Genomic DNA, 24517 nt, shown 5'->3' on the forward strand with positions numbered 1-24517 from the left:
CGCCGAAATGTCCCTCACAAAGATGGCCGCCATAAGAGACCCGCTGCCAGTTTAGCATAATCATGGCTGCGGACGGTGCCTCTAGTTCCTGGAGTACATCTCGGCTTCACTGCGGGCGATCTTGGCAACTCGAGGAGTGTTCACACCCCGTTACCTACAGTCTCGAGTCGCCCCATCCCGCTCCTCCTCCCCCTACGGGGCCACATTGCTTAACGCCCTTTAATCGTGTTTCTCTAAGACTGGATTATATAACGCTATCCCCGGATGTGGCCACTAGACCGGTGAGCACACGCGACCGCACCGGAAGTGGCGTCATAGCCCTTCCTCACTGCTGGGCCAAGTAACGGCAGGAACCTTTTCCGGGAAGTTGCCACACAACGTGCCTAGGAGGGGTCCAACTTTCCAGGAAGCCCGAAAGCAATGCCACAAAAATACAATGGCACTTCATTCAGAAGTAGGCGGAGCAGCCTTAAACCCAGGCACGCGTCCCCCTGGGGCGAAGTGGGTGGCGCCCGGAAAGGATCCACCCCATTGAGCAAGCGACGCTTAGCCAGCCAACCAGGCCCTAATAATACATCAGCCACTTAAGGAGTCGTTAAGCGTGTGGGCAGCGCGTTAACAGCCGCAGATAACCGCAGGGTCAACTACAGCAAAGTGGGCCATTATGGCAGCCAGATAAGGTGCCAGGCGATGACCTCAGCCCCCCGGGGGGGGGGGGGGCACTCTCCTCCTCCTCCTCCTCACTACGGAAAGTGTGTTTACTGCACTCCGCTGGGCCCGGAATTATAAGGCTTTAGCAGCAACATGTGCGTTACACTCCTTTCCCAGCCCTTGCGTTTAAAGGTTGACAACAGGCTAGTGTTTTGCACTGAGAAGAGGGTGTGAGTATGGTAGGTTGCTTGCCCCTAGCCTTTTATTCAAAAAAGAATTTTGAATAGCTAACTTTTTAAAGTGAGTTTTTATTGGTTGTAAACCAAATAAAGTGTAAAGATTTAAATAAATAGTGCCAATATACTTGTTAAATCAGGAGCCAACGTATATTTGCTTGAAGATTTATTATAAAGAAGCAGATCACAACACAGCAGGCGCCCTCCTCAAGAGGCCGGCTACAACTGTCATTACATACAAAAGAAAACTCCTGCAAGCATTCCAATTGGAATACACAACCTCGATACATTCGAGATAGAACTAGGTTACATCATGATGTTCTTGACTTGCAATGTGTTAACTTAAAGTGAGTATGGCATTTCTCCAAAGTTATAAATCTCAACAATACTCCATTTGGAGGCATGTGTAATTGTTTCGCTAAAGTGGGTTTTCTCAAGGCACACATTGTAATTAAACGTAATTACAGGTGCGACTTGATGAGTACAATCCTGCATATGGGTTTAAAACAATACATAGGTCGAGCAGTGTTTCTCTTGTTACAGTTTTGGCTGTAAAGGCATCCTTAGTAAAAATGCTCTTTTAACTGTTGTCTCACAGTGATAAAGCATACATTGTTCATACACAAAGGCTCATAACATTTTGAGCACCTGATGGGTTAATAAGCATGCGTAGTAGCTCTAGAAATTTCAAAACAGTATTCTAATCTTTCTGTAGTCAGATCCTTAGATTGGTCATTCATTTTGATGCAAAGAAGTGGTGGTTATAGAGCAGATGTATCCTCTGTTAGTAACGATCCTGTTTCCATTGCCTTAGTGCATTGAGGTGCAATTGCTTTTATTCTTATCTCTCAGAAACTTCCATGTGTTTTTTTAGGTTGTCGTCTTCACATTGGTTCCAAGTGTTTCTTAATAGAATACACCTTAAATTACTTTAATTTTCCTTGATGGTGGCATTGAGGAAAATTAAAGTAATGTAAGGTGTATTCTAAGGATCTGACTTCTCTCCTATGTATATAGTCATTTAATGTTACCCCAATAGCTGCTTCCCTAACGCACACTAAAAATGGACTTCCCCACAATAAAAGCCCTTTACTTTTTCTAAACGCCCCTTTTCAGGTTGCTACAGGACCTGTGAGCAATATCTTTGTTTGATGAGATCATTAATCATGTGATCCTTTTTGACAGAAATGCAAGATGTGCACAGTATAATGGACCTCGTTACAGTAAGGCAGAGGTCAGCAACCCGTGGCTCTCCACATGTTTTGGACTAGAAATCCCATGACCATGAACCATTGACTTTTCACCTATCTTTAATCCTCACACTTCCTTACTCATCTCTCGGGCACATCCCACTGCGTCTCCTAAAGACCCTGTTCCATCTCATTTCTAAAATCTATCCTTCTCTCAATTCTTACATTACTAGTCTTAACATTTTTCTCATACTTCTATTTTTACTCTTCTGTTTAACCATGCCATTATTCTACCTGTTCTGAAAAAACATTCTTTGCATCCTGCAATTTCTTCGAATTTCTGTCCTATTTTTCTTCTGCCGTATCTTTCTAAATTATTGGAACATCTCATCTATTCTCAGGTTTCTTCATTTGTCACTCTTAATTCTATTCTACCTCGCTTTCAATCTGGTTTCCAAGCTCTTCACTCTATGACAACTGTTCTTTTATATGTTTGCGACTCTCCTTTCTGCCCGCTATGCAAAACACTATTGTTTTCTTATACTTTAGGAGCTATGCACTGCTTTTGACACAGTGGATCACTCATTACTCCTCCTTTCTCTTTCTTCCTTTGGTTTTTCTGGCTCTGTAATCTTATGGTTTCAATCCTATTTTGCTAATCATACCTACTCAGTATCCTGGGCTGTTGTTAATTTGGATTCCTTTCCTCTTCTACAGGGTGTTCCACAAGGGTATGTCTTTGGTCCAGTTCTCTTCTCTTTTGTATACCTCTCATTTAGCTAAGATGATCTCTTCTTTTGGGTTGTCTCATCATTTTTATGCTGATGACACCCAACTTTTTCTATCCTTCTCTTATTTCATGTCTAATATTCACTAATCTTTCAGCCTATGTTTCGGTGATCAGAACTTGAATGACAGACCATTTTCTCGTTCTTAATCCATCTAAAACTGAAGTTCTTTCATCCTGCCAAACCTACCCCTCTTCCTTTACCCCCCATTTGTTCTTTTTTCCACTTAAATCTTACCCCACCTTCCGTTCTGCCTTAAAGACCTTCTTACTTCTGCCTTAATTGTATTGTAAGCCTCACTGTAAATTGTTTTATTGTAACCATTTGCTCATTTTTTATTGTACTGTAAAATTGGTTTTGTACAGCGCCTTGTCATTAGGCGCTATATAAATAACAAATACATACGAATACAAATGACTTTGCCTGCTAAGACTGATGGGAGTTGTAGTCCAAAACATCTGGAGAGCCAATAGTTTCAGACCTCTGCAGTAAGGCATTAACAAAATGTCTGTCTCCCTTCCATATTTTATGCAAAATGCAGCTGTTGTTCTTAACCTCAAATGACAGGGCCTACACGTGCAGCTGTAATGCAACTTATTTGGAGAGTCAATCAACCTCTGAGTCTTGAGATGTAGCCATTGGAGAAATTATCATTGCGTTATAGATGATTGAAGGGTTTTGGATGACATGGTAGACACCAATAATATTGGATAGAAATTTTTCAGAGCAGAAAAAAAACATTCTCCTCTGCCATAATGGGACAAAAAGGAAATGAAAAGTGTGCCCAGAAATTAAAGGCAGTGCCATTAGACACTTGGTGGCAGCCCCTCCAAGTTCCCAAGCCCTACATTTCCTGCCATCTTCTTGTGGCACAGCCTGGCTTTCATTTATTCGGATTTGTAAAGGGCGCAACAGCCCGAGGCAATGGGAGGAGACTCAGCCAGAAGTGATCAAATGGCCTCCGAGACCTTTGGGAAACAGAGGCGGGTGTCCTTACATTCAGGTGCTGCTCCGACTTGCTCGGTCTTGTCTGGTTCCCCCATGTGGATGGGCAGAGAAATGCAGCAAATCCACTTGATTCAGATCCAGGAGAAGACAGTGTATTTAAAGAACACAGAGAGCCAGGTTCTGGGTGAACTGCCTTTTATTATTTGCATCGACAACTGCAGAGCGCAGGATTTTCCTACTGCGCATGCACGCTCTTCCTGCATCCCCATTGGCAGATGCAGTCTGTGACGGAGCTCGGCAGCTTCAATAACCAAGTCCTCCTTCCTCACGGTCTTCTCGACTTTCTTCTTTGTATAGCTTGAAATAAGAGACATTCCGAGTGACCACTGTGAGAAACCCGAAGCTGTCTCACCCGCTCGTCCCCGCGGATCTCTCTCTCAGGTGGCCAGGCCTTGAAACACTTGTGTATAGGCGCGTTACAAATGCCATATCATATCATATCAGTCCTCAGCCATTGCCTTTGGATCCAGACCCTACGGGTGGACCAGTGCGGGAGCATCACCTGGGTGAGGGGTCCTCAGGTAGTGGGACACCGGGTGGTGAGACGTGGTATCCCTCTCTTGCCTGTAACACCTTTATCCCATCATACCCAATGGGATATTTAGAAACTGAACCCCACCCCCTTTTCCTGTACGAACACTTTCTCACTGACAGTCCACTCTGGGAGAAAACAGACTCACACACGAGCCCTGTACATGACCTGTCCCAATACTATGGTCAGGCGAGGTCAGGCAATTATCAACAATCACTCACACCTGACTTCCATTACACTTCCGCAAACAGATAAAAGGCGGAGCACAACAGCACACTTTGAGCGAGGCAAAACACACAAAGGTACTGCAGTTTCAAGTTGGCAGTTGAACAAGGGGAGAAAGACGGCCAGGCACGAGATGTTAGTGAGAGGAGCAACACCCTTGACCTCACTGATAGGAAGCCATTACTCTCAAGAAAACTTCAAGGAAGAATGTGTAAGATCAGGAAATCTGAAGAATCTTGCAATGTGTGTCGGAGATATTGAGGTTCCTCCCGCATAACTGACCAAGGCGGGGAGGAGCAGTAGACGCTGTGGTTTTGTCCTTGGCTCTAAGAACAAAGAAGCGACAGAGAACAACATAGCCAGTGAGTTGGGGAAACCGGTCTGTGTTGAAGTCAAGGTTGCAAGCGGCAACATTGTATAGTGAGCGCTGGAAGGAACATTGTTAAATGCGTGTGACAAAAGACACGAGCGCAGCTAAATTGCTGGTGAATATTTGAACATTAGAAGAAAATATATGTTATCGCTGACAGAGTGCTCTGGCACTATTAATGTGCTCAATGAAAGGTCTCCATTGTGAGAAACCTAAAGGTGTCTCACTTACTAGTCCCCAGAGATCTGTCATCAAGGTGGCCAGGACACAGCCATCGCTATTGCATTCAGTTCCTGGGGGTGGACCAGTGGGGGAGGATGGCAGGATTAGAAGACTCACAAGGGTCATCACTTAATTCAGTCAGCTTCCCTCTTGTCCTCACTTGTCTCGCTGGAGTTGGTCCGTGGGTTCTTGTCATTTCCTCTTCGTCTAGTGCTCCACTTTTTCTGGAAGAGATATGGTCTCCCTCAGAGGGGAGCCACTATGCCTGCCTTGGTAGATAGGGCGTGCTAGTGGCCCTTTCCCAGAGAAAGCTGCAATAGGAAAAAGCCAAATGGCGGTGGAAAAAACCTCCTTGTATGCATGGATCCTGAAGTTTGGTGTTGTGCGAGTGCAGAAGATGCAGAATCCTCCAGTGGGAAGTTGAGACCAAACTCCCACGTTTTTTTAAGTAGCAATGTAGTTTCTCCAATCAGCACAGATCCAATATGAATAAACACTGTGACCCAGAGATCCAGGAAGGTCCAATGGAGGAAGGCAGGACCACAGAGAGAGCGTGGAGAAAGCCACGGAAAGAGCGCCAGGCTTAAGGAGCCGCAGTGAGGAGAGGAGCGTGGAAAGGAGGGAGACCAGATGTGGCAGGCAATGCCATGAAGCAGCAAGGGTAGAGCGCAGAAGAGCTGCACGAAGAAGGGAAGAGAAAACAGAAAGGCAGCAGGAATGAAAGGGAAGTGCAGAGAAGGCTCTGAGGGTTCGTGTTGCGAGAGCAGCAACAAGAGGGAGGAGCCAAAGAAAGAGGGAAAGTAGGCAGCAGGGCAAATGGGGCTCACAACGAGCACCGGTAGAGCAGAAAACTAAGCGTCTCACCCAAAACAGACAAATCCATGTGGTTGCAACGCGCTAACCGCCGGTTGCCGACTGGCTAAAGGCAGCCCGGCAGTAGCCATGATGTAAAAGACTAGAGCGCTACTCTGAGCGGCCAGAGTACGTGATGGCAACATTCAATGGCACCGAAATCTCCATGGATTCCACAAGTGCCACTCACACAGGTGCGTGACAGAGGATCACCTGGATGAGGACTCTTCAGGGAGTGGAGGTGGGACACCAAAGGTTGAGATGCGGTACCCCCTTCCTTGTAATACCTTTTCCCCATCCTACCCTGTAGGATACTTAGAAGCTCTACCCCCCTTTTCCGACACCAACACTTTCTTATACCATAACAGACAACTGACTAGCACCAAAAGGCAGCGAGACCAGGAAGGACGACGAATGGGGAATTGCCATTGCCCTTATCAACTCGGACCCGCAAAGCCTCCGAAAAGGGAATTACAAGACCGGGAAACATAGCTGACGTGTGGAGTAACAGATGTCAACAGTGCACATGGGCCTCCCGCAATGATAACAGAGACGGATAGGCTTGCTGGCTACCGTGGTACCGTCCTTGATCCCGCAGGAAGCCAAGCCAAGCAGACTCAAGACAGTCGGTGAGTCAGAGGAAGCTGATAGGAAACTGAACTGTGACTGAACTGTGTGTGAGGCCAAGGTTGCAAGTGGCAACATAAAATGAATGCAAGAACTTGAGAACAAAGAACTTGTGTGTTTGAACTTTTTTTAAAAAACTGTTTTTTATTGACTTTTACATTACAATCCATACAATACAACAGAGCCCCCTGCAAGGGGCATAACAACCCTAACCCCCACCCAGCCCCCTTCCGGGCCCCACATGTAAACCACAATAATGCGTCAGCGTGTTCGAGTTACAGCCAGAGTTTCAACAAGATGAAAACCTACAGTACACTATTACTATAGGGGCTATAACCCCGAGGTTGACCCACACCAAAATAAAAAGAGCGTTCCGACTCAGTAGCCGAGTTCCTTCCAAACATTATCGAAGTAGTCTCCGGGACACCCTGGGATGATGAAACACTCTCACAGCGTTGTACATAAGATATGTAGCTCCTGAATGCCACCCAATAGTCCCTGGGTCTGCCACCGAGAGGGAGTGTCTGATTGTACTGTGTTTCTCTTGGTTCACACAACGACATAGAGTTCACCCAGTGGTGTAAGGTGGGGGCTGCAGCCGCCCCCCAGGTACGGGCCACCAAAGACCTAGCGACCACAGAGGCCATGCTCACCAAGCGTTTGTCACGACTAGATTGCAATTCCACCAATGCCAACAACCAGGTTTCAGGAGTAAATGGGATCGTGTCATCTATTACCTTCTCCATAACTTCTGCAATGGCCATCCAGAAGGTTTGAATAAGAGGACAGAGCCAGGCCACATGATGGAAATCAGCTGGGGTCTGTTGACCTCTCCTGCAGTTCGAGGACCTAAGCGGGAACAATTTGTGCAAGGACAGAGGGGAGTAATAAAGCTGGTATAGAAACTTGTAGTGGATCAAGCAAAATCTGTTGTTGATGGAGATCGATTTGGACTGAGCCAGTATAGAACCCCATTGAGTCTCTGACAGGGAACGTGATAAACAGCCATCCCATTTAGTCCTATATTGGGATGATAAGGGGGCACCAACAATCGAGCCATACCATACAGGGATGAGACCACCCTTCTAGTGGATATCGGGTTTGTAACATATTCCAAGATTGGGGAAACCACAGGAGCCATGGGAAAATCAGGCCATCTTAATTTCAACACTTCACGAAGATGGAAGTACAGTAGCATAATGATCTGGGACCAGTCGCCCCTGGACTTAAGTTCCTCCCAAGTTATAAATTTACCCAGCGGCGCAACATCCCCCAACGCATGGATACGCAGGGTCTGGAAGTGCTGAATAAAATTGCGCTCAAATGTTAGAGGGATCCCACAGACCCTATATATGGCCATCATCAGGGAGTACCACGGATCCAACCCCACCCATTTCGCCAGATGATCCCAGGCCTTCAACGTGATCTCCAGGGGCTGAACCTCCGCCCTCACATGGCGCTCCCGGACGGCCCAAAGGAAGCCCCGTAAGTCGTCGATCTGAGCGATTGCCCTCTCGAGTTGAGAATTGGGATAGCTATTCGTGGGGGACTGACACCAAGTCGAATAATGGATCTGAGCTATAAGATAGTAAAGATAAAGATTGGGGACCTCCAGCCCACCCTGAGCGTACGAGCAGCACAACGTGCGTAGGGATATGCAAGGACGTTTTCCTGCCCAGATCAGTTTGAACATCGGAGCTCTTACACGTTTCCAGAAGGATATAGGGGGACATACCGGTATGTTATTGAAGATGTGTAGTAATTTCGGTAGGATAATCATTTCAGACAAAGAGATGCGGGCTGCCTGAGAAAGGGGGAGTCGTATCCAGGTATCTAAACTATGTTCCAAGTGTTGCAGGGCCGTGATGTAGTTCTCCTCGAAAAGGCTTGCAGGGGAAGTGGACACCCTTATACCCAGGTAGCGAATTCCCTGTGGACACCAAGCAAAGGCTTCCATGACATCCTCCTTGAAGACCCCTGATGTGAGTAGAAGGACTTCGGATTTAGACCAATTTATTTGTAGGCCAGAGATGGCCCCAAATGCGGATATTTCCTCCATCACAGGTGGTAAATTAGTCCGAGGACATTTTATGCATAACAACATGTCATCAGCGTAGAGGGGGACAATAGATACATGAGAACGGATTATCACTCCACGGTGGGAATGGAACTCTCTCGGTACGCAGGCCACCGGCTCGACAGCTAGGGCGAACAGGAGGCGGGAGAAGGGGCATCCCTGCCTAGTACCCCGTGTAGGATAAATAGGAGTGGATTGAATCCCGTTCGTGTATACCAGGGCAAGTGGGGGTGAGTAAAGAAGCCTAGTCCAATGGAGAAACGTGTTACCCACGCCCGTGCGCCAAAGGACTTCGAACAGAAAAGGCCATTCAACAGAATCGAACGCCTTCTCCGCGTCCAGAGCAACCGCAGCGATAGGGACGGCTGGGTTCACATTATGTATTAAAGTAAATAACCTATGCAGATTGTTTGGTGTCGATCGGCCAGGGATAAATCCCGCCTGATCCGGGAGGACCAGAGTGGGCAAATGTGGGAGAAGCCGGTCCGCAAGCAGTTTTGCTAGGATTTTATTGTCCGTATTTATCAGAGACAAGGGGCGATAGGATGAGCATTTCCTAGAGTCTTTGTTAGGTTTGAGCAGTGCCGTGATCAAAACCGTCCAAGTGGACTCCGGGAGTACCCCAGAGGAGGCCGCCTCCTTGAACATGTTACATAAATGGGGGATAAGCAAATCAGGGAAAGCTTTATATCACTCAGCCTTGATCCCGTCCGTACCGGGGGCTTTACCGTTCGGGAGCGACTGTATCACTTTTTACAAAGTTCCTCTGCTGTGGGGGGATCGTTAAGAAGCCCCCCAACCTCCGAGTCGAACCAGCCCAGGGTTACCCTATCAAGGTATTGGGTGATGTCATCATGCCCGGCCAAGCTATGGGTGGTATATAGCTTTTCATAAAACTGAAAAAATACCCCATTTATCCCCTCCACGTCCCTGACTGCCCCCCCTTGGGGGATTCTACTTCTAGTATGGGTTCAAGGCGATTCTCCTGTCTTATGGCCCAGGCAAGGTCCCTACTCGGGCAATCTCCTTCCCCATATCTCGCCGCTATTTTTAATGTCTTTCTCCATGCGGGCAATTGCCCCACTAATGCTTTTCAGGACCCCCCTTCCTGGAACATACACCAACCCCGCAAATAGACCTTTAAAGCCTCCCATAGGACACCAGGACTGGAGACTGAACCCTCATTCAGCTGGAAAAATTATGTAATGGCCCGGTGCAGATCTTCCCGAAACGCCCCACCTTCCAGAGCGCAAGCTCAGAACCTCCAACTGAGTTGCTTAGGGGGGGATGAAGGGCATTTAAACCTCACCAGTACCGGGGAGTGATCTGACAAAGTGCGAGGGAGAATCGCCGTTTTGTCTGCCACCCGTGATAGATCCAGGGATAGGAAGATATAACTAGAATGGTATGGATATTCTCTGGCGTTTGGATGATGCCAACGCCAACTATCAACCAAGGAGTAGTCTGTAGCTATGGAGTGCCATTTTTGAGCTGCCTAAGTAAGTGGCCTCAGGGCTGATGTTGACCTGCCTAACGTGGCAGAGAGGGCTAGGTTAAAGTCTCCCACCCAAACCACTTCGTAGCCCGGAAATGTCCAGAGGTGTTTCGAACATGATTGGAGAAAATCGGGAGAGTCATATTTAGGGTTGTACATACTTACAAATAAAACCGACCAAGTCGCGATCTCACCAGCCACCAGAATAAACCGGCCTTCACTATCCGAGACCTGTCTGTGCAGTTTAAATTCCAAAGTTCGATGTATATAGATTGCCACCCCCCGGGAATGAGTCGAGTAGGAGGAGCCATACCTACGAACACCCCGCCCAGTCAGGGCAGGGCGTTTGTGATCCTTGCCTATGTGAGTCTCCTGTATGCATAAGACATTGACATGGTGATTCCGCACATAGTTGGAGATGAGGCCTGTCATTTTAGCATTGGTGAAACCCCAAATGTTCCATGTAAGTAGAACAATCTCAGAATTAACAGGAGTGTGGGGAGCCAGTGGAGCGGTTACATTAAGTGTAAATTAGAAGCAATTGGAAAGACCTGTGACACAAGGAAAACATCCGGTAAAAGACTGCATAGACATTTTACTAAAACATGACACGTAAAGACCGTACAAGGCCCAGAAGGGAAACCCCCCCCCCAACCCCCTTGAACTGGGAGCAACAGTACATGGACCCCAAACAATTGAAGAACTAAAAAAAAAATCCTCCCCCTACTCACGCCAGAAACCCCAACCTACCAGTACAGCAAAGCCCACCCCCCGCCCACCTAACAACCATCATACAACCTCAAAGTCTTAGGCGCCACTGGTCATGGGGGGTGCCGGCGGCCACTGTACCTCCCAATAGCAAGAGGCTTGTTTACCATGTTAAACTAACATATTGGAAATAACACTCTTTGTAACTGGAACCAATAATTGCACAGCAAGGCCCCAAGGCTCGCCAAGGATCCCGCGAGCAGGACGCAATTGTATGAGATATGCCTTCATGGACAGGTAGACTAGGATGGCTGATGGGGGGAGGCCCCCGCATCCGGAAGTTCTGAGGCAAATCACTCCACCGATTCCGGTGTCGTAAAGAATAATGTTTTCTGTTGATAGACGACCCTGAGTTTGGCGGGATACATCATAGAGTAGCGGATGGATTTCTTTTGTAAAATACTTTTCACCCTTAAGAAAGGCTTCCTCAAGTCCTGCACTTGCTGACTAAAGTCTGGGAAAAGTCTAATTGTAGCAGAACCCGACCGGAGAGATTTTCTCTCCCTAGCGGTGCGGAGGAGGATGTCCCGGTCCGATAGTTAAATATACGGGCGATGATGGCTCTCTTCGGTGCCCCTGGAGGGGGTTTCGCCACCAGGGAGCGGTGGGCCCGCTCCACCATGAACATGTTTGTGACAGGAGGGTCGTCAAGGACCTCGCGAAGCAGCTTCTCCACAAATACCTCCATATTATCGATGGGGGTGGATTCAGCAACCCCTGTGATCCTAATATTATTTCTTCTGGACCGACCCCTCCAAGCCATCATTCCTAGCCACCATTCTTTTCACCGTTTGTTGTAGGGACGCCACGTTGCGCTGAAGCAATGCAATCTTGTCCTGCCCTTCCCCGATCCGATGCTCCTCCTCGGACATCCTTCCACATAATTTTTCAATTTGTATGGCTGACACGTCCACTTTGCATGTTACCGCGTCAATTTTAGCACCCAAACTGTCCGTACTGCCTTTCAGCGCTAACAGGGTCTGGTTAAGAGCCATAAAATTGAATTGAGATGAGCCGTCTCAGACTCCTGTTGCGAAGAATCCGACCTGGCACACTGGTCCATATTTGCCTGCTTCTTCTGATTGCCCATTCTGGGCACAGGACACCGACCCAAACCACGCGAAAGCAAGCCCTCAGGTCGTGAGGTGTATCATGGAGTGTCCGGGAGGAGGGCAAGGGCGCGCAACTGAGCGGGGGTCCCCAACGTTCCCACCAGGGACCACCCACCAGCCAAGGTAGATAAGGCAGAGTGGTAGACTCCTGTTGGTCGGGCGGTCCGCTATGAGCCCCCGGAGGAACAGTCCAGGATCTAGAAGGCTCCTGCGGATGACTGGTTGGAGATAAGTGAAGTGTCCTGCTCAGTACCTCAATCAGCTGATCCAGTCTATGGTACCTCCAGGTCCAAGTGGGACAACAGCCCTCCAGCAACCTCTGGGCAGATGGGTCTACTACACCCCGCACCCTGCGATATACCCCGCCAGCCCTGCACTGCAAGCCCCGCAGGACATGGGCAACCAGCAGCCCCAGCTGTCAGATTCAGGTGTTCCCTTCACCCCTTCCGAGTCACTCCAATCCCCTTCCTCCTCACCTGTGAGTTCCGAGTGTAAGGTTCCTCCGAACCGCTTCTTCCACAGCTCTTCTTTCTTCTTTCCTTTTTTTGTGAAAGGGATCTGCCCCAAAGGGAAGCCACCCTGACTTCCAAATAGAAAGTCTGGGGGGGGCCCTCCTCCGGTTCAGATCAGAGGGGAAAAAGCCGTAGACATAAAAAACCCCTGGGTGATGGACTGTGATGGTCTTCAACTCGAAATAGCAGAAGGTAAGTCTTTGTATGAGAAGCCGGCAGGAAAGTAGCATACAGCAAAAAGTGGACTGGAGAGCCTGCCTTTAGAGGAACCCGGGGGGAGTCTCAGAGACAGACCGCAAAAACACTGTAGCAAGACAGAGGGGGAAAGCAGGAGGAAAAGGGAAGGGAAATGTGTACTAAGCTCCCCGCTAAACCTGGCGAGAGTCTGCGAGTCCCCGGAGAGAGGACCAAAGAAAGACAAGAGGAAGGGTGCTAGCAGTAGGGAAGAAAAGCCGGCACCGAGAAAAGGCGCAGTGCAGCACACAAAGGGAGAAAAACTTACGAGTGCTCCAACCCGAAAGCCTGACGCGAGTAGGATGCAACGCGCAGACTTCCGGGTAGGAGCGGCTAAAAAGCGATCTCCACCGGCGGCCGGCCGAAAGACTAGACCGCCACTGAGCGTTGCATGGGAACGTGGCGGAACAGCTAATGGCCGCTCCAACTCCATCGGCTCCATGCACGCCAGTCGCGGCGGAGTGTGACACCAGCACATGGCCCCCCACACAGTGCCCCCTCAGTTCAGTGCCACAAATTCATCAGCCGTCAGAGGAAGGAAGGGGGGGCACAGACCTGCAAGTGACACAATTAGGCTGCCCAAGCGTGGTGATCCTGGTCCTTCGTCCCATCTGCCCCCACCCCGGAGTAGAAGCGCACCCCCAGCAGCCACCCGACTCACCGCTGAATAGGACGCCAAACCAGCGGGGCCAGGTGGAGAAGGGGGATCCAGCAAGTTCCAAGGTGCGCCGAGCACCAGCGGTCAGACGGGGCGTGGCTCCTCCTTTATGGGTGATGGGCTCCGGTGAAGGCACGCCAGCCTGTGTCGCTCCTCAAAAGGAGGGGCCGCCTCCTCAGGCACCTGCGACCGAACGGCCGGCATCCCCGCTGCCGCGCGGCCAAGATCAGCGGACCACCAGAGCCGCCAGCAGGTCCCGTCACACCGGCCTCCCAGCAGCAGTCAGTCCGGCCACCAAGGGGAAGACGAGCGGGGGCCCGCACTCCACCGCCGCCGATGGTCCCCGCCGCACCACGAAGAAGCAGCCGATGCCGGCGGGGGAGGGGAAGCCCGCCAAAAACAGCCATGCCATGGCGACTACAAGAGAGATAGCCCGTAACTCACAATCCACGGGCTCGTGATGACAGGTAACAGCAAGTTCCCACTCCAGAGATATTCCGATATCTCGCTGAGCCAAATTTCCACCACAGTAAATGTCAGGACCGCAGGATTTTAACCATATTAGTGAGCCTCTGCTGGAGCACTCTCAGGCTGCGGCCGTCTTGCGGCGTGCGCAACAGCGTCCCCTTGTGTGTTTGAACATTTGAGAAAGCCCAGAGAAGGGCCAGCAGCAGAATGGTCAGACGCCGTAGGAGTGCTCCAGTCGAAGGACTCTTGCTGGCCCTCACGTAGTGAAACTGCAAGTACCAGAAGGCCCTAGGAAAGGGTGGCGTAAGATGTTGGAGTGGTCCTACAAAGGTCACGTCAAATCCCTTGTACATTCAAAAGTCTCTGACCCATTGCCAAGAGAAAGCTAGGGGATGGGAACCTTGCTTTCTGAAGAGAAAGTATTGTGAAAGAAGGCAAGTGTGAACCTGACAGAGAGATGCCGAAAAAAAACTAGCAAAAGGGAAGCCGGCTTTCAGATGAGATGAGCAAATCATGAACTGTGTTAAAGATGGCTATCTGAACCCGACAGTGGGATGACAGTGGAAAAACGAACTGCATTAAAGATGGCTATGTGAACCCTACGGAGGGATGCCAAGGGGAAAGCTAATGAAAATGAATCCTGCATTTTGATAAAGCAAAGTGAACTGTGTATTTGACAAAGTGAACCCGGCTGAGGGATGCCTGCGAGTTGGGGTGTAGAATAATACACACATGAACTTTGTGCGACAAGGGTGAACCTAGCCGAGGGCTGTACGCAGTAGGAAGTTGTTTAAAAAAGACATTAAGACTCTTTAATATTGCAAGCTGCATTCAAAAGGCAAATGTGAACCCGATGAAGGGAGGCCCAAGTTGTAAGAAGGATCCGAGCTCGGCAGAGGGAGATCCCAGGGGCAAAGAGCAATCGCCCAAAGTGCATGATTACCAAAGGAACTTTTATTTGTTTGTTGTTTTGATCATTCAGGCCTTCTAAGACTTTATAGAAAAGAGACTTGGCCCCTGAAGGTTCTGGTATTGTGTATTGTGAATTGGAATTGTGAACCTTGTGCTGGAGAGGCCCAGGAGGGTGCTGTGCACAGAAGTCCCGCCTTGTTCCGTGCTAAAAACATGGTGAAGGGAGATCCAGCCATACCATCCTGACTTATCATTTTCCGAACACTTCTTTCTTTTCTGGTGAACATTATTCCACTCTCTTTTTGTAACTTAGTGGTAAGGATTGGCAATCGTTTTTTTTAGTATAGGCCCTTTTTATTTGACAGAATGCCACGAGGACTGCTTTATTATTATTTGATGGTTGTAGCTTGCTCCCATCTCAGCTTTAGGTTAAGATTAGGTGTTTTTCTCACCCATTCAAACAGTTTAATAAACACCCTTGAACTGTTATCACTTGTGTCTGTCTTTACTGTTGCCACCATGAGTTCCTTACACTGTACAGTATCTGGACTAAAGGAAACAAAAGCAGAAATGCAATGTGAAGCGTACATTTTGTGAAGTGAATCAAAGTGGTCCTGTGACAGGTTTAAGTAAAAACCCATCGCACCTTCAAAAGGCTTTGATTCTGATATCGAAAGGGTTCTGAGCCCAGATGAGGGAGACCAATATTGAACTTGTGAATGGAATGTGAAACCTTGACAAAGGAAAGGAATGTTTCTGTTTTGCTTGCTGCATCTGGCCCTCTGCATTGAGAGACTGTCATTGCGAGAAAGACGTTGGAGGAATGCCCGGATCCATATGTGTTGAACTTTTACCTTGCGGTCAAGAAACTAGAGTGTGTGCGAAGCTCGCACGTGCCCCCTTGCTGAAAATGTGGGGAAGGGAAGCCAACTGCTCAACTATCCTGACATTATTTCTTGAACACTTTTCATATGCGTACATTGTTATCCCACACCATTTTGTATTTAGAAGTAAGGATTGGCAATATGTTTATTAGTATAGCCCCTTTTATTTTGACAGACACCACTAGGGCTGTGTTATTATTTGATGGCCATAGCTCGCTCCCAACCATAGATTTAGGTTTAGATAGGCGTTTTACCAACCCATTAAAATTAAATAAACACCCATGAACTGTAATCAGTTGTGTCTGTCTTCTCTGTTTGATACCATGTCTTCCTTACACCACCCTTCTGGGGCAGCAAGCAGTTATCATTGTTCCATTCACATGAGATATCGTTAGATGGTCTGGGTCAAATCTTGAGTCTACTTTCTTATCTTGCCGTCTGCATACGAGTACTCTGCCACCTACTTCTAGGTCACAGTTCTTTGCGCACCTTCTGTTGTCAGCATACTCCTTCATGTCTTGCTTCTTGCTGCCCTCCACTTCTCGAATCTGTTCGATGTTATCCCCCACATCACCTGTTAGGTGAGGCCTGGCTGTAGATAACCGCAGGGTCAACTAAAACAAAGTATGTAGGTGAGGCAGTCTGGTCCTTATCCTTCTGCCGAGCAGTAGTTCTGAGGGACACTTTCCTGTCGTGTCATGTGGTGAATTTCTATCATCCCTAAGCGTGTTGCAAACAGCCTGATTGAGTGACATGGACCGTAGTTCATTTTATTGGAGAACTCTTCTCAGACTGACCATGAATCGCTCCACCATACCATTTGCTTGTGGCCATAGTGGATTAATCTTTCTCTGGTGAATGCCCATGTATTGCATGAATTTTGTATATTCCAGGCTGCTGAAAGGTGGACCGTTGTCCAACTTCAGGACTTCTGAATTGCCCCATGCAGAGAGGATGTTATCAAACACTGGTAGAAGATATTGTGTGCACCAGGGGAAACCAAGAGTATTCATCCATGATGACTAGCCAGTATTTGTTTTCTCCAAAGGGTCCGAAAATGTCAATTGCGAGATGAGTCCATGGGCGTTCAGGCATGTCGGAAATCTTCAGAGGTTCTGGATGATTGGCAAAATAATACAACAATACTGTATTGTTTGGTATGGCGCCTTTTTATTAAACATTCATATTATTATTCACTGCAATAAAATGTCTTGCAGTTAGTTTCCACTTTGGTCTAAATTGATTATTTCCTAAATACTCTCTTTAGGATTTAATTATGTCCTTAGAAATTTCATTGTAATTGTGTCCTTAATGTCCACTTCTGATGTCCAATTTTACCCTTTTGTTTGGGTTAATTGTATCCTAAATATCCTCTTTAGCATTTTTGAAGTGGCCTAAATGTCCTTGATTAGGTTGTGTCCTTATGATTTGGTTGTGTCCTTGTTGTCCTCTATTGTCCTCTCCTTGTTGTCCTCTATTGTCCTTGACACGTGTTTCCCCGTCTTTTTATCTGACGGTCCTTCAGGAGGATCTTTGTATAGTTGTTTCTTTCCACAATTGGTTTGTTTGAGTTTCGTTATCTTAATATTGACCATATGTCCTTATCAAAAATGTTTTGTTTTAATATGGTTCTTCTTTAGATTGGAAATCACTATAACAACTAAATGCGTTGTTTCATGTTGTGAAATTGTCTGGAATTGCCTGTAAAAGAAAAGAAAAATCCTGCGTCACTAGTTGTATTTCCTTTTTAAAACTCTGTATTTAACATTGTAACTGAACATAGTTATTTGAATGAGGCCATCCTTTGTTTCTGCGACACTCCACTTTTTGTTTGAAAATTATGTTTACTGTTGAAAAGTTTCCTATATCTTTGGTATCAACAATTACATTCTTTGATGTTAATGATTTCTTTTGAATTCACGCATAATTTTACCTTATTTTACTTTCTTTAGAAACCATCCGTTTTGCAGGTTTCCATTCATTGTGTTTTTTCGCTGCTTTCAAATGTATGTGATGTATTTCTAAAAGGGAAATGTGGAAAATGCCTTACTTTTACTTTTTGAAATGACCTTCTCTATCCAAAATATCTACCATCTAATTTGCCTTATTGCACAGTCTTATATTCTAAGACACACGTGGCTCTCTGTCTTACCGTTGTTGAATTGATTTCCGTGATCTCCGTGCTTTTCGTGTGCCTGGTCCGCCTTCTTGTTCTGCCTTCCTCGTTCGTACTCGCTCCTATGTTGGTTTCGTTTTGTTAACGTTGTTGCTTGTCACGTGATTGTAAAAATTGCGATCACGTAACACTCGTCATATTGCGGTCGCCATTTTGGTTTGGGCTAATTATTATCTTCATTGTTTTCCACAGTCTCTATCCTATGCTGTTTATATTATTCATTCTTTGTACAAACTTGTGTTATGATAGTCGTATATTCTGGATGTTAAGTGACATCTTTTGGTTACCGTTTTGAAAAAATGACGATCACGTGACATTTGTTCATTACGATTGCCATTTTGGTATGGGCTATTTTCTGTAAGTTACTTGATTGTTGTTCTCTCACAGAAAATGATGCATTTCTTGGTCTTTATTTAGACCTGTGTAACAAGTGTCAAGGTTGCAAATCCAAAGTGCCTCTCTTTGTCTTAGTATTTTTTCTGCATTGCCGCCTCTCGGTGGGGTGACAATTTTTTCAATGCCGAAATATTTCAGTTTTCCAATGTCCTTGGATGTATGATACTTCTTGAAGTGATAAGCTAATGGTGTTTCTGGTGTGTCATTTCTGATGGATCTGATATGTTCACTAATTCTGGTTCTGAGCATTTGTTTAGTACTTCCAATATATAATTTTGCACAGATGCATTGTATTGCATATATTACCATTGTACTGTTGCAATTAATGAATTGTTGTATTTTCTTTGTTTGTCCATTGGGCAGTAGGATTTCTGTTCTCTTGTTGTCTGAGAATTGACATTGGTTGCAGGATCCACATTTACAATGTCCTGTCATTGGGTTTTGAAGCCACCTTTGTGATGGAATAATGTTAGTTTTCTCTGAAATGAAATGAGACGGACTAAGTATATTCTTAAGATTTTTTGCTTTTCGATAGGTAATACATGGTTGTGTGCTCAGTAATGATTCCAAATCTTGATCTGTTTTCAATATATTCCAATTTCTTTTTAGAATATTGTTCAAAATATTGTTCTGACTGTTATACGTTGTGATAAATCTTATGGAATCTTCTGTTTGTGTTTTCTTGGGATTATATTTGAGAAGATCTGTTCTTGTTTTGAGATTGGTTTTCTGATAGCTATTGATGAGATGCTTAAATGTATAACCTCTGTTCTCAAACTTTCTGATACTCTCTCTTACGTGTTTATCAAAATCTTGTGTCCTTGTGCAGTTGCGTTTGATCCTTAACATTTCCCTGGAAGGTATATTTTTAGTTATATGGTTAGGATGATTGCTAGTAGCATGTAGAATGCTATTAACTGCAGTTTCCTTTATAAAAAGAGTTGTCTGGATTTTATTATTTTCTATGAAAAGATTCAAGTCCAGAAAGTTGATGTTACTTTTGCTGTATTGTATAGTTAGTTTCAAGTTGTAGTTGTTGTTGTTAAGAAATTCATGATATTGTTTGAGTTCATTTTCTGTACCATTCCAGATCATAATGATGTCATCTATATATCTGCCCCAATATGTTACTTGATTTGTTATGTTGAAAAAGGGATGGATCCATGCATGTTCTGACTCGAAATGCCCCATGTAGAGGTTGGCATAAGATGGGGCATATTCTGCCCCCATTGCTGTTCCTTGGATTTGTTGATATATGTCTTTATTGAAAGTGAAGATATTGTTGCGTAATGTGAAGTCTAACATCTCTAATAGCATCTGGTTTTGGTCAAGAAATGAGATTGATCTTGTTTTTAAGAAATATTCCGTTGTTGATATGCCCTTTTCATGTAATATACTAGTGTAGAGACTTGATACATCTAATGTGACTAGCCAGAAATTTGGTTCCCAGTTGATGTTTTCAAATTGCTGTATAACATGTTTTGTGTCCTTTTATATACGATGTGAGTCCTGCTGCCAAGGGTTGCAATTGATGGTCTATATATTCAGAGATCCTTTCTGTTAGGGACCCAATACTATTGATTATTGGTCTGCATTGTGGTAGTCCTTGAAATTCTTTATGTATCTTTGGTGTGAAATAGATTGTTGGCAAGATAGGATGAGTCGGATTCATATATTGATTTTCTTCATCAGTAAGTTGTTACAATGTTCGCTCATCAATTTCCAATCTTCTTTTAATTTAGGAATAGGATTTATGATTAATCTCTTATAGCATTGGGTGTTTCCCAGGTGTTGGTTGGCAATAGTGATATAATCCGTAGTGTTTAGAAGAACTATGTTGCCACCCTTATCTGCCATCTGGATGATTGGGTCTAGCGGTACTCTGATATAGGTGACATGCATTGATTGTGTGCTCTACCATTTGGTCTAGACTTGGGAACCACATGGTGTCTCTAACTTGTCTTTTTGTGGCCACCGTCCGGTGGTGGCCTTCATGAGCTAGATATATGGCGGGTTGTCATAGGTTTATGGGAATCACTATTCGATGTCCTCGCATGAAGAGTCCTTCCGCCAATATTGACAATTCTTCTCATACGTTCTTGAAGGCAAGCATTTCTGCAGTAAAGTGATCTTCACTTTGCCCGCTTGTGACATCCGTGTCCCTCCATCTTCCCGGATTGGATCAGATCTGGCACCTTCTGTAGTGTATTATCTTGCCTGGTATGGTCCAGAGTGATTTCAGGCATGATTGCCCAGTGAGGTCTGTGGTAAGTAAGAAAGTTGACCTATTCTTCCACCATACTCTTGTCAGTGGAGTTGTCTGGCAGCAGGTGTCACGATATGAAATCTGCTGGGTTGTACTCCTTGCCCAGTTTGGAAATAATAGTGAAATCAAAGTCCTTTAGTCGCAGGCCCCACCTGTCTATTCGTGGGGGCATCTTGCATCGACAACTCCCGTAGATGGTCACCAGTGCCTGGTGATCCGTCACGATCATGAATGGCTTATCCAGGAGAAACATTTGGAAATGTTCACATGCCCAGACAACGTCGAGACATTTTTCGGGTTGTATCTCCTCCCTACCTCTGAAAGACACTTGCTGGCATATGCGATTAAAGTCCTGGGAGGCTCTCGTCCAAGTTGATGTTGTGCTAGAATTGCATCTAGGCCAACAGGACTGGCATCAACGGTTACCTCTGTGCAATCTTTTTATTTGTATGAATGCTTCTTCACATTTTCGTGACCATTGAAATGTTCTGCCTTGCTTAGTGATTTCTCTGAGGGGGCGCTGGTGGTCGCGAAATCTCGAAGGTATCGACTGCAGTAGCTAGCCATTCCTAAGAATGACCTGATCTCGCTGACATCTTTGGGGGCGAGATCTCAGACATGGCAGCAACTTCACTCGGGTCAGGGCTCATGCCTTCTTGTAGGAATATGTGTCCATAGGACTTAAGATGAAATTTGTGGAAGACACAGTTCTCACTGTTGGGGGTTAATCCAGCTTCCGCCAGTGTTGTACCCACCTGTTGAAGATCTTGATCATGCTATGTGATTTTGGCTCCGAAGATTAGGATATCGTCATGTAATGAAAGCAATTGTTCGCATGACAAAGAACTCTTTGCACACTCTCCTAAACACTTTCGGCAGCCGAGCAGATGCCGAAATGGAGTCTCTTATATTTGAAGAGCCCGATGGGTGTGGCAAAGGTAGTGATGTATCGGGATTGTTTGTCTATCATGATCTTGATGATATCCCTTATTCAGGTCGAGCTTTGAGAATACTTTTGTATATATTCGTATCTTGTTTGGTGACACTCTCTTGGGAATAGCCACAATGGTGGACACCCATGGCGACGGACCATCGGCCGGTTCTATTATGTCTTTGCTCAGCAGACATTGTAGCACCTCTTCTACGAGCGGTTGTAGATGTATCAGAATCCTCCTCGGGTATTGAGCTACAAGCGGTATGGATTCATCGATATGAAGTGTCACAGGGCTTCTTTTAAGGCACCCAATGCCCTCGAACAGAGTTGAGAACACCTGCCTAACCGAGAATCTGTGTTGCAGGTTGTATGTCACTCCTGCAATCTCCATTCTGGGAGCAGTAGGTTGCTCCCGGGAACATCTTGTAGCACATGAAATTAAGCGTGTGCGTGTGCGCTTTTTTCTTTATATCGTAGCGTTGTGAAGAATTTCCCATGGTTTCACACTGGCCCTCTTGCTGCCCACTGGAAGACTTTCAGGTCACGCACATAATGTTGAGGGTAGTGCCTGCGTCGATGAGGAATTTGGCCTGGCGGTCCGCTACCAGCAGATTGATTTCACCCTCGGGCAAGGTCGCCACACCGTTCATCATGTAGGCATAGTCCTGCAGAGTCATCTCCCTGGGGGGTGAGGGCAATGGAGACCTTCCTGTCACTTGCCTGATGTGTCTTATGAGATCTCGCCTCACAGCTGCGTCTCTTCTTGGACCACTGCTGCACATACAGGACTCCTGTTTGGGAGGTGTAAAATTGTACCCTTGTGGCCATCCAGGTGGAGAATTGCAGATGACTGCCAGGTGATTCTGCCACATTTGGTGCAGGTGTGTCCGAATGCTGAGCACATCTCACCCCGTCTTGATGGGGAAATGGAAGGCCACATGGATAACATCTCCCAGATGAAACAGTGTTACTTGCATATCTACTTCGAGCTGCTGGTGAGACTTGATACATTTGTTCTCTTCCGGGCACCTTGGTGGTTTCAATTTGCGAGGCTTGTGCATCCACCCTGGACTCCATTCTGGCCATTTGCAATATGGCAACCAGCGGGAGTGTTCTCAAAGCAGTTTCTTTCTGAATGACAATGACAGACATCCTCCTCTGATCCTCAATCGAATGGCTTTCTGGTTCATGAACTTATGGAATTCAAAGTGTGCTACCTGCTTGCGAAAACGAGTTGCGAAAGCGTCCCTGGATTCACCCACTAACTGGCATGTTGTATTGAAGACGTGTCTCTCATGGTCGCTACTGCGCTGTGGGTCAAAGTACATGCTCAGTGTTTCCTTAATGCCTGTATATGTGTTGACTTCTATCAGAAAAGTGGGTATGAGGTCCTCTACTTCATCTCCAACTAGATTCACCAGTAATCTCCTGGCAAGCATGTCAGGCGCACTTTCATTGTGAGCATGCAGGTCGTTTTCAAACCTCCTTAACCATTTCTCCCAACACGGTCCAAGGGCTTGCTGATCAAACATGTCGAACGGCCCAGGTCGGCAAAAAGCTGCTGCGCTGCACACATCATCTTCACTTGGCTCACCTTCTGACATTTCGGAGGTTAGGGGTCCTTAATGAGGCCTTGAGATGCAGCCGATGGTGTGGATCTTGAACATTGGGTTGTCCTTACTGGGATCCCACTTTCATCGCCATTGTCACGTTCACCCTATGTGGGTGGGCAGAGAAATGCAGCAAATCCACTAGATGTGAATTCAGGAGAACACAGTGTATTTAAAGAAAATACAGAACCAGGTTCTGGGTGAACTGCCTTTAATTATTCGCATTGGCGACTGACGGGTGCAGGATTTTCCTACTGCGGATGCACACTCTTCCTGCTTCCCCATTGGTGGGTGCAGTCCGTGACAGAGCTCGGCAGCTCCATTAACCGTGTCCTCTCCAGGACATGACAGATCTCTTTCCTCAGTTTTACACATTTCCCCCCACAACCAGTGGATCTCAGTTCTTAGACTGCATAGGTTGGAGAGCCCAAATGAAGGTCATCCAGGACTCTTTCACCTTGTAGTATTAAGGAATGGCTTGCATATTAAAAATTATGTTTTGAAATGCAATGATTCTGCATGCCTACTGTAAATCAAATTTGTGATGTGGTGTACTTGTTATTATAAATAATTGTGGCCTGAAGTATATTTTGAAATTAACAGATGTGATGTGTTTTTTTTTTTTGCAGGACACCGGACCGGGCAGTGATGCTCTTGGGTGGCCTATTGTGGCCCCACATCCTTATATCTTGAAAATTATTCATGGGAGGCTAGGGATTGTGGAACAGGAAACAAATTACTTCTTCGCCCGTGTTGGAGGAAGACCATCTACCACCCTGAATCCCAAAAATGAGATGCGCACATCGAGAAGAATGACCAAGCTCGGTGTAGAGGGCACTTGCGAGATTTGGCAGCGTCAAACTCTTGCGAGACACATCTGATGTGAGGCGCATGTCCCGAATGAAGCAGAGGAACGGCAGACAGCGTGATGGAAGCAACGGGGCATCAAGGAGCCCCCGGCGCTCCTCTTGCAATGGGATGGCAGTTGCTCCCCAACCTACAAAGACCCACTAGAGACTTGATAATATCCTTGACGGTGATAATTACTGTCACGCATTCCTATGGTACTTTATTCATGTAACTAATAAAGTAAGTTACCAACCTACCATAAGGCCTGATCATTATACAACATAATTGGCGACGAAGATCAATCGAAACCCCAAGTCCGACGATGCAAGGTGCGACACCACCCCCACAGTTTCTGCAAACTCCAGGTAGGCCTACTATACCATGGTTTCAGTGGGAACCCCTGTTTGTAACATATGTGGAGGCGCTGGGTGGTGTAGAGTTCACGGCTGTGAGGAAGAGGGCAAC

General features: G+C 46.3%; 1 long non-coding RNA gene across 1 annotated transcript; it reads left to right on the forward strand.

Moving 5' to 3' along the window:
• The first annotated feature begins 461 nt into the window (after window positions 1-461).
• LOC138468331 (uncharacterized) lies at window positions 462-24308 on the forward strand. The gene is made up of 2 exons (XR_011268243.1): window positions 462-890; window positions 23833-24308. It is a non-coding gene; the product is annotated as an uncharacterized lncRNA (long non-coding RNA).
• The last annotated feature ends 209 nt before the right edge of the window (window positions 24309-24517 follow it).

The sequence above is a fragment of the Ambystoma mexicanum genome, chromosome 4q (assembly GCF_040938575.1).
Source record: "Ambystoma mexicanum isolate Mex_15411 chromosome 4q, UKY_AmexF1_1, whole genome shotgun sequence".
NCBI classification, from domain to species: Eukaryota; Metazoa; Chordata; class Amphibia; order Caudata; family Ambystomatidae; genus Ambystoma; species Ambystoma mexicanum.